Below are 11,291 nucleotides of genomic sequence, written 5' to 3'. Positions count from 1 at the left end.
TTGTGGTTTATCTTTTCTTATGAGCTCTAGAGTCTGAGTAATCTATACACATTTACCTTACAGTATTTTTAATTAAGAATTTGAATAACTACATTTTTTTGTTTACATTTATAGCATCTCTTTAGGGTTTTTTCCTTTCTTTGTGCTTAAATGCTTTGTATTCTGCTATCCTTTCACCTTATTTATTAACACTGCTCAAATACTTCATTGACACTGGATGACTGCTTCTGTCTTGACATTATAAGTAGAAGAAGAAATGTTTAACACTCAGTAGCCTCTTGTGTTTAAAAAGAAGAAGAATACCAACCCATACCACCCACTTCCCAAATCCAAACCCAAACCAAAGAATTGAGGAGATAGGACAGTCTATAAACAAGTGCTCTAAAGAAGATGCAATATTCATTTTTTTATTCTTCATACCAAAATCAAATCTCATCCAAGTAAAATACCAGAACAGATTTAAATGAAAGTACTTCACATAAAGCTTTACATTCAATTATTGAACTCACTGCCATAAAATATGTTGTAAGATTATATATGAACTTGCAAAAAACCATTACTGAATTCAGATTTGTGATTATGTAAGAAAATTGGCAGTCAGCAGGTTCAGAAATCTCTATCCTACTAATTATTGGACCCTGAGGAGATACACATAGATATTCCCTGAGATCCTCCTGCGGCTCCACAGTATCTTCAGCATTCTCTGAAGCCTTTCTGCTTAGGCCCTGGATATGCTCAGAACCCAAAGGTTCAGTGTAAAGCTTTTTCCTAAGGAGGGATTGAATCAGTACAGCAGAAGAAAAGCTGTAGAAAGAGATAATCCCTTTTCTCTCATGGCCTAAAATGCATTGCCAGTTTTTAAGAGAAGCTGGTTTAGACTGAAACAGAGCTAGCCGAAAGCTGTAGCTCTTAGAAAAATCTTGACAAGTAAATTGAAGCAAATCAGAGCAGTGATGAAGAACAGATCTTCCTTATGAAAAAAAGCTAGGAGTAAGCTCTTTCATCAGTACTTTCAACAATCAGGAACGTTGGGGCGTATGTCGAAAGAGTAGGATAATTTCTTCATTTTTTGTCTTCTTGCATGTCTAAGTAACAGATGCTTGTTTGGAATTAACACCTCTATTAAATGCTAATATTGTGACTCCATGTGCGTTCCGTGAAATTGTTTAGCGTACTGTCAATCTTTAACTCTACAAAGGTAATGTAAAAAAATAGCCAGCATGTTAAATGAACATTTGGAGCTACCAAGCCTGAGTAAGATGACAAACTGATCTATGAGCTGGCAGTGTGTCCTTTTGGCCAAGAAGGCCAGTGATATCCCGGGTGCAAATAGGAAGATCAATGCCAGTCTGCCTGTGCCTTTGCTTCTTTCCCTTTAGTTGACCAGCGGTTCCCTACTCAGTCATGCCTGTCTAGAGAGAATCAGGTAAACATAAATCTGTGTGTTAACCCATGCAGGTCAAGACAGATGTCGTGATAACAACCTGCAAAAGGACAGATGTCTTTGGTTTCAGTCATTGCTCAGTATGGAAGTATTGTACTTGGCTGGGTCTGTTTGATTAGGCCCATATCTCTGGAATATTGGCACTGCCTCTCACAGCTCTGCCTCTGCACCAGATAAGCAGGCAGCTTCTCCATCTACCACATGCCATATTCTCCCAGTATAGAGCTGGTGGTTTTGGTATGGTTAAGAGTAAGATGTCAGTCACAACTGTGTCAAGGCATAATTCACGGACCAGCAGTCACCTGCTGAATCAGAGGCCAAACCTTGGGGACTGGTGCTTTCCTCTGTGACTGTTTCAGTAGAAAATCTCACCCCATGGAAGCATTACTTGCCACTCAGATTTGATGTAGTCTAGACATCAGACGTGCATTTACATGAAGAGGAAAAAAATGACTCATTATATAGTAACGATTCTTCTGGAATGTGCATGCTGTGCAGAGCCCCCATCTCTTCTTGCTTTTTGGAATACATCAGTACAGCAAACTTCTTATTACGAGGAAATTGATATAGCAACAGGAAGACCTTCTTCCTCATAGTATTAAGAGGTTAAGGAAGAGCAGACCACACCTGCCTTCACAAACTCTGCAAAGGACTGTTGGGTCAAACTTACTGATGTGATTTTCTAGTGAAATAACTAAATTGTTCTGCAGATTTTCAACTTTTGATTGTGGCATTAAATGCAAATGCTATATTTATCTGCATTTTGCTGCATTGAAAAAAAAATCTGATTTTGAGAGTTTGGCATAAAAGTTTCTGGATGCAAAGTTTTGGCAGAAATATACATGAGATTTGTTTGGGGTTTGAGAGTGCAGGTGATACTAATGAAGACTGCTGTAGCTAGTTACAGACAGATAACCTTGGAAAAGTAAGCCTATATTGAATTCCTGAATGTTTGTTAGTATTTTGGTAAAATGATGCTATATTTTCTGTACCTAGATTGTATTTGAAGCTTTTTTAAAAAAAGCCCAATGAAAGCATGTGATAGCAGTCTTGTAGCTGTTTAAATCTTGAAGTCATCTTCTATAGTTACATATTCACAAGAGATAGCCAGTCCATGTATTTTCTGAGAGAAAGTTATTGGTTTCAGTGTTTCAGTTTAGTTTACTGGATTTACTCTGGGGTGGGTTTTTGTGTTTTTTGTTTGGTTGGTTGGTTGGTTGGTTTGTTGGTTGGTTGGTTTTTTTGTTGTTGGTTTGGTGTATGGTTTTTGGGAGAGAGGGTTGTGGGGATTTCCTGTTTGTGTTTGTTTTGGTTTTGTTTTTTTTTATTTGCTGTTTTGGGTGAGTTGGGTCTTTGGTTTTCTGGGGTTTTTTGTTTGGTTTTTGTTTGTTTGTTTGTTTGTTTGTTTGTTTGTTTTTTGGTTTTTTTCCAGGGGAGGTAATTTTGTTCTTGTTGCATTTTTACTTTATTTGCTTATTTATTTATTTTGCTTCAAACTGTTTTAGCACAAAATAGTTTGATCACAATACTTCTACTTATTTCCAAGCAAGACATTCTAGTGATTAAGACAATGAGACTCTTTATTTTGTGCATATTGTCAGGTAATACACCATGTTTTAGTAGATTGTTTCCAGGTTAAACAATGAGCATTCCAAGGTACCTCAGCAGTGCCGAACTACTCATAATTATAATCAGTCATGGTTACAAGAAGTTCTTTGTTCTGCAAACGTTTCAAATTCTGTACTTCAGAAAATTTATTGTGTCAAATGAAACATAATATTGCCTTCTCTATTTGGCAACAGATGCTTTTGCAGGTGCTTGCAAATGAGCTTTTGATTATAGCTAGCCAAGACAAATGTAATTTTGGTGGTATTCCTATTCTAGTTTTAATTTAGCTTGCATTAAATTAGTTACTTGAGATAGTTTCAAGCAGAAAAACTTAAAATACAAACTAAACAGCGTTAGTGTTTCAGTTTACTTGATAAATAACTAGTCCATTCATTTCCTTGACAATTGTTTGGTCAAGTTTCCTTAAGATTATACAGTGGTTGTGTTTGATTTCCTTTAATAGAACACTGGGCCATTTTGATTGGTGATGAGGCAAGCAATTATTCTTGGTGACATGATCTAAACACATCTTTACTAGAACACCAACTTATCCACAGAAACAAATTACAATGCTCAAAGCTGACAACTGTCATAAAGGTTATTCTTTGCTACTTCTATTGCTTTTATTTAACAGACTGATTAATTTTTTTACTATTTACACTGACTATAAAACTCTTACAGTTATCAGTTTAAATTAAATTTTGTAAAAGAACAAGCTTACAATGCTACTCTGTATGTTTAACCAGTTGCAGTGATGTGTAAGTTTTTATTTGAATGGGCAGCATGCTTCTATTTCAGTATAATTCTTTCTGAATTTGTGTCTATTGAACTTTTAAAAGGTTTTGTTTTGTCCAACTCATTGCAATGAAAGTATTGTTAGATTTGGGAACATGTTACTTCTAGTTCTACAAAAGTGAACTGCAACACTAGAAAACAAGATGAATGTTTTGTTGCATTTAAAAGAAGAATCCAAAGACTGGGTTGATGTGAATTAAGCTGCTTAACAGAAAGGGAGCAAATGTGTGTTTCATAATGGAGAGGTGAAACTCTTCAGCTGAGCTGAATTTAAAGTTAGTTAGTCTATTCAAATAGTTCTCCTACCTGTTTTGCAAATTAAAAATTCACCTAGACTTTATCAGGTAGTTGCCAGATGGCTCTAAATGCAGGAGAAGCCCTGATTGCAAACAGGAGTTTAGTTTTAATGCTTTTTGCTTATGAAGGCTAAGGCTGCACAGTCAATACATTCTTTGACTGAGTGCAAGCTTGACAAAAATTCTGTAACTGGATCAAAGTTCCTTGTATATGACAGGGTTCTGGCAACATTGCATGTAATCTATTATTTGGGAAGACAAAATATTGAAGAACTGGCAAAAGTATAAAAATAATACCATAATTGCATATGTGAAGGTCCCAGCAGAATTCTGCTAAGAACAACACAAATTTGAATGTAAATTTCCCTTTACAGCTAGAACTGATGTGGGCAGTAACAACAAAGCTGATTTAAAAAACATTTTCAAGTCTCTGGACTGCTAATTTAAGAGATGATTAACTAAGAAAGCAAGCTCTCATGTATGGTTTACAGTTCAAGAACACTGAAGCTGAGAACAACAACTGTGTCTTGACTGTTAGTCAAACAGTGTCTGCTCTACATCAAGAGGAGTGTAGCTGCAGCAGCATTCAAATTTTATAATGTAACACAGATATTAATTTCATGAAATATTACATCACTACATCAACTGTGAGTTACTGTGAGAGAAGCAGCACTTCTCAGAAAGCCAAGCCACATAAACCAAAATAAACTGGGGGAGGACAGACAGAGCCCCAGAATGATGTACAATAGGAATTGAGCTTAAAGAAGAAATCTCCTATACTGTGCCAAAAACGTCCTAAACCAAATCAGTTAACTCCATGTAGAACTACCAGGAATTAGATGTATGCCTTCACCTTAAATCAAGAGAGAGTTATTTTTCTCAAGACAAATTAATTCCTGCTGAAGTTCTTTTCCACTGGAGATAAGACTGTCTGTGGGGCTATACCAGGGATGAAACCATCCCACTGTACTACTGCAGCATCAAAGAAGCATTATCAGAACTGCTGAACAAAGTTATCTTTGCAACATTTTAGCAAGGTTGTTTTCAAGCTGCTTCTATTAAAAAAATAAAATCTGGATGGTTGCCAACATGCACATAATTCCTCAAGAGAACACAAACCCAGTGCCAATTCTAAAAAGCAAGAGTGCCTAGGAAAAAAATAGACACTGAAATAATTGAACTCAAGTTGATGTGTTACCATCTCCAACAACTGACATGTGGTTGCAGTTCAGAACTCAAGAAGCAAAAATTAATAATATGAATGTGAGGCTTTCCAGTGAACATGCATATGTATGACAGGGATTAGGCTATAGGAAAAAACATTTTCAGATATGGGTGTTTGGCAAATTATCAGCAAACTACACAGGTGCCTGTAAGACAAAACTCAGCTTATTCAGACCAAAGAGAATATTTTTAATATATTAATGAGAGTGATATATTTTCCCACAAAATAATTTTGTTTCAGAGATCTATGCCTGCTTTTTGCATAGCTAAGGCAATCCTTTGATTTCCTGAGAACAGTAAAAGAGTTCAAATTTGATTTTATTTTTTATGGAGGTTTTTTCAACTAAACTTAAACAGTAAGTAATAATCACAATTATTTATTAATGTTATATATGACAAGTAGATATTAAAGTAGATTGTTTTTTATTATATTCACTATTTTTTTAATAAAAATCAACAAAGGATAAGACAGGATGTGATCATTTTTAGAAAGTTGTTTTCTCCTTTTTGGCATGGTGATACACAATGAAATACAAATAGCATGATACTGTTTTTATATGTTACTCAATACACAGAAGCACTTCCATATCTTTTAGTAGATTATTTTTTTTTTAATTATGTTTCTATGATGTTAAAATCTCAGTCCGTGTATTCCACATACAGTAATTAATAGAGTAAGAACTCATTGTGTACAATATCAGAGAAATATACTTCTGCTTCTATAAGAGTTGCATTTTAGTATTGATTTCTTCCGCCAAAGTTACTGATATTTATTCACCTGCTATCCAGTTTCCATCAGGCTTGCAACACGCATGGCTAGTTTATAACATAATCTGAGATAAAGATACCATTCCTGCAACTCTAAATTTTCTCTGGAGTGTGGATCTCAGAGAAATCTTAAACATGTGGGTTAAATAAATGTCTACTGAATCACACAGACAATATTTCCTAATTTTAGTGGCACTTTAAAGAATCACAAGAGAAAGGTACAATGTTCTTTCATAAGATATTGGATGGATCTTATGTAGTCCCAGAAATAGCTGAGGCCCTCAATAAAATTGTTTTCATTTAATAAAAGTGACTAGTCAGACTACTTTCCTCTTCCAAACCTTTCTATAAAAATTGCATTCAGTTCAGATTTGCTGGTTAAATATGCACACTGCTACAGACACCTGTAATTCATAAGAGAAATGAAGCAGTGCAATCAGATGTGGAGTGGTACAGGTAACAGCCAAAATTTTTCTTGATGGCATGATGTTAGGTTGGTTGCATCTGCCACTTTTTCTATTTCACTGAAACTTCTTTTTAGTCCTATGAAGGAAAGAAAAGCAAAGAATCATTTTCGGTAAATTTATTTATGGCTATGATCCCTTTCTGAATAAAAGCTGGCCAAATCATAGGAGTTTGGTGTTTAATCAGATAGAAAACTTAGTATATAGAGGCAGGAGGAATTTAAATTTAGCAGCTGCTCTGTGCCAAGTATATAGTCATTTTTCTTCAGGGAATTGGTTGAGTCCAGAAGCATTGGCAATGGGTAAGGGGAAACCTATTTTGCTTCCAGCTGGCTAGTTTATGACTTTATAGCTCAGAGGTTTAAAATATTATGCTGCTTGATGTGGGATGATTGCCTGATGACCAAGTGTGAAGTTGGGAAATAAAAATTACCTATTCTGACTAAGTAGTAATATTTGTACAGAGATTCTGATCTTGTTACCAGTATTATGAAAAAGACAGTCAGGTATGTCTAATTTAGTAAAATAACAGGAATAAAGATGGATAAGAAGTACATCACACACCCTTCCTGTATTTTAAAAGGTAATTGCTTTTAATTACTGTTATATTTTCCAAAATGGGTAAAAAGCAGTATCCAACCACACAGTTAATTAGTTCAAGTTAAATTTGACTGTGTTAAAAAAAAATAATTTGGGTTAAAAAAATAATTTGGGTAATCTAGATCTCAAAGTCCTGTGTACCTGTCAAAAAAGCTGAATCTTAATGCATAAGCAGCAAGAGGAGAGCCCTTTCCCCATTCTCAGCTCTAATTTAAGAACTTCTCAATTGCAAATACATACTGCTTAGAAATTCACTACTATCAAACCATCTGAATGTTTTGGAAAAAGCCTGTCCAAAAACAAAGATGAGAAAGGCTAGGAATCTGAATTTTAAGACAGTGCTTTAGCCATAAAATAGGATCAGGTTTAGTGGGTTTTTTAATATAGCAAAGCACTATTTTATAGAAAATAAAATAATTAAACAGTAGCCTTGCTTACCTTTCCAATACCAGCATCAGTACAGATTACATTTTTACCTATATATCATTTCACTAAAAAAATCTATATTTAAATCTGTGTAAGTAGACCTGATTAAAATAGTATAATTCTTTTAATATATGAGTTTATTATATTGAAGTCATTAAGCCCACAAGATCTTGCCAGCTCATCTACAGCAAAGTGATTTTTTGTGTGTGCAAAGTTTTTTAACAAGTTGAGAGCGGGATTAGATACACGTACCACTAGTAATGCACGTATTTACCATTCATATTCTTAATATGTCTCAGAGGTCTGGGGAAGAATTCACCTTCTCCTCAACCAGGATCAGAGAGAGAGCCAGAATGAGAATAGCCATGATATATTGCTGATCCCACAGCTGATGGCTGTTTATTGTTGGTATTGCTGAACAGTGTCACTGGCTCACCTGAGAATACTGTAAGATTTCATAAGTATAGTATTAAATACTTTATAGCCAAGAAAATACAAACAAAATGGTATCCCTTTTCTACAGCTTCTCCATATTGAGTCATACAAGATTAATTCCTGTCTTTCACGTAAAATATGTAATGAAAAAATTGGAGGAGCTTCTGAGGCTTAGAGGCCTAAATGTTAGCAGGGGGCAGAAGACACTTCAGTAGCAATGCATGCATCCAGGCACATTTACTAGGGCATATGTCATGTTTATAGCACAAGCACAAGGAGGATTTTTTTGATTAAAACAATCATAGTATCTAATTATACTTAACACAATGTTCATTTAGTCATCCAGAGTCCTGTTCTCAAGACAAAAGTATTCTTTTCTGCACATCATAGTTCAGTCAATTCCCCAAATTCTTGATTTGAAAAAAAAAACCCAAAACCAACCAACCAAACAAACAAGACTACAACAAAAACAAACCCAAAACAACAAAAAACCCCACCCCCCACCTGGTTCCATCCTTCTTAGAGAGCAGCAACCAACAGATAACTTTTAATATTCAAAACTATGGTTGTACTTCAAAAGAATTACACTAACGCACATTACATCCATCTTTGGTAAGAAACCATGTAGCTAGTAAGTAATTTTCGTTTGGAAATTATTTTTTGATTTAATGTAGAGCACAGTATGATGAATGTTGGGCTGAAAACCTGTTTGTTCAAAATTTTTACATGGGCATTTCAAGCTTCTGAATTTCTTTTTTTCATGAAGTCTCAGAGAAAACCTTTGCAGAGACAGTGCACAAAGTGAAATCCCTGGTATTCTTTCTTTTGTTTCATCCCCCAAAAGAAAGATCCCAATAGAAAAGTATTCATTCATGTGCAAAGCCGAGATTCTGGGGCAAAGCAAGAGCAAAGGTTACCCCTTTACCCTCCCCCAAGCCTATTCAGAGAGAATCCCAATTCTCACCTCTGAAAGTCAGATATACTATCTGGGGACAGAGAAAGAGAATGGCCCAGGGACAGCTTTGGTGGATAAGAAATAGAAACATCCTGTGTCTAGACTTTATATAGAAAGGACAGGCTATACCCACAGGTGATGCTTAAAAATAATACTTCAGAAGAAGTATGAGCCATTGTTAAGGGAATAAGCAGCCCTGCACTGGAGAAAATAGCTGTAAAATATATTTTTACAAATTATACAACATTTTTGTAAATTTATCAAAAGATACTTTGGCCTTAAAATTTGTACCACCTGTAGTGAAGATGGGTTCTTGCATGAATTTAAACTGAGTTATGCAGATCCTTGAATTATGAAAAAAAAAGCTTAATTACACCTCCCTTGATCTGCTACGAAACACCAATGATATCTGGTAAAGCACAAACTAAACTTTCATTTCTGCACTACTCAAACACTAGTTGGCATGGGAAATAGGCAAACTTTAAGATCTGCTTTTAAAGACAGCAGGAAAAAATTCATCATAGATACACAGCTGCAGGTGGGATATCTCTGTATTTGTGCTCTTTATGTGTTTACCTGAATTTTTTTGTAAATACAATGTTAAGTTGGCGAAATAGCCAAACTTTATACAGAAGATCAGTCTGGGAAGAGTTGTGTAAAGTGTATAATTAAATCTATGCAGAAAACTGTTCTTGCAATAATTAACACAGAAGTTTATTCTATTTATTGTCAGATAACATAATCTGTGAGTGAAATTGTGGAGATGCAACTGTGGATGCAATGAGCTAAAAATAAACGTGCAGAATTTTCTCCACACTCGTAGATTTCTTTAGCTGTTACTCCATTTTATTTGAGTACTTTTATGGCTGAGATATCTCCTGATATAATATAAATTTGAAAGTTTACAAAAATAATACAGAGAAGTTATTACCATTGATTGAGTTTCAGGCATGGTGGAAATACAGAGAGGGGGTGTTGGTAGATTTTTTGTTTGTTTGTTTGTTTTGTTTTGAATAAAAGAAAAACTGAAGTTAGAAGAAGCTAATCTTCCAAGAACTCAGAAGGTTGATGCAAGAACCATGTGAATCCATTCCAGAGTTTGCAGTGATGACCACATAGAGGATGAGGCCTCTTTTAATTTGGATTAATCATGTAAGTATGTGTATGTACAAACACAGGATCAAGTTGCTCTTCCTTTGCCCCCAAGCATCTTTGAACAGTCCCACACCATCATTTTCATATCTCTGAATGGTTTTATGGTTATTTCATGTTAAAATACCAAACTGATAGCATAGACTCTACAAATCACTTTAATCACAATATTAGGCATCTTGAAAACTTTTGAGAAAAATTAAATATTATCCTTTTGCAGTATAATTTGCATATTGATGTTAATAATCCCCCGATGGCTCTAGCAGGAAAAGAAGTATGCCAAACCCAGTTCATATTTCACTTCACAGATTGTGCCCAGAATATAAACCCATAGCTAAGAAAGATAATCTTTTGACTCCTTAGAAATAAAATTTTATTTGTGATTTTAATGTACAGCTGAGTTTTCAGTAAATGTGAAAGAGATACTTTTGATGCTGAAAAACTTACATTGTGACCTTGGATCTTTTATTTCAAGTCTTTTAGTTTTATATTTAGACTGTAGCTGTATCCTTTTACCAAATAGCAAAGAGAAATTATGCAACACTGAGTGTACTTCAAGAATACTTAGAGGAATAACAAAATTATAGCACTAATTACTATGAAGGTGTTAAATAAATCTCAAGCATCGTGGTATTTGCTCTTTCTCTCAAGCTTCATATAAATGTCAGAGGTCTTTGAGAGGTTCATTTGACAAATAGCTGTGGTCATTACTGGAGGACCAGTAACTGTCCTTTTCTACAACTACTTTTTATAGCTGTTCTCTCATGGGAGATCACTGGTGTCACAGCAGAGCAGCTAAATACAATATATGCACACTCCTGAGCTGCTCCAGTATGAAAGTCAACAGCACAGTGGATTCTTTTCTCTGTGTGTGAATGCCAGTGGATTGCAGCGGGAACTAGTGGGAAGTGCTAGGTGGTTTTACGCTATTGCTCTTACACCCGTACTGAAGGAGTTGAGGATTGCTTTGAAAGTAAGACCAACTGCTGGGTCCTACCAAAAGATTCATCTGGCCCTGGATTTTGAGTCCAAGAACACCTACAAGGAGATAACTTGAGTTATCTAGACAAAAAATGGGACAAGCATATATGGCAGTTCTCCTTTCTACTCACCAATCTCCAGTG

Source organism: Molothrus ater, chromosome Z (genome assembly GCF_012460135.2).
Source record: "Molothrus ater isolate BHLD 08-10-18 breed brown headed cowbird chromosome Z, BPBGC_Mater_1.1, whole genome shotgun sequence".
Taxonomy (NCBI): domain Eukaryota; kingdom Metazoa; phylum Chordata; class Aves; order Passeriformes; family Icteridae; genus Molothrus; species Molothrus ater.
The sequence above is the reverse complement of the archived record's forward strand: the minus strand, read 5'-3'. Positions refer to the sequence as shown.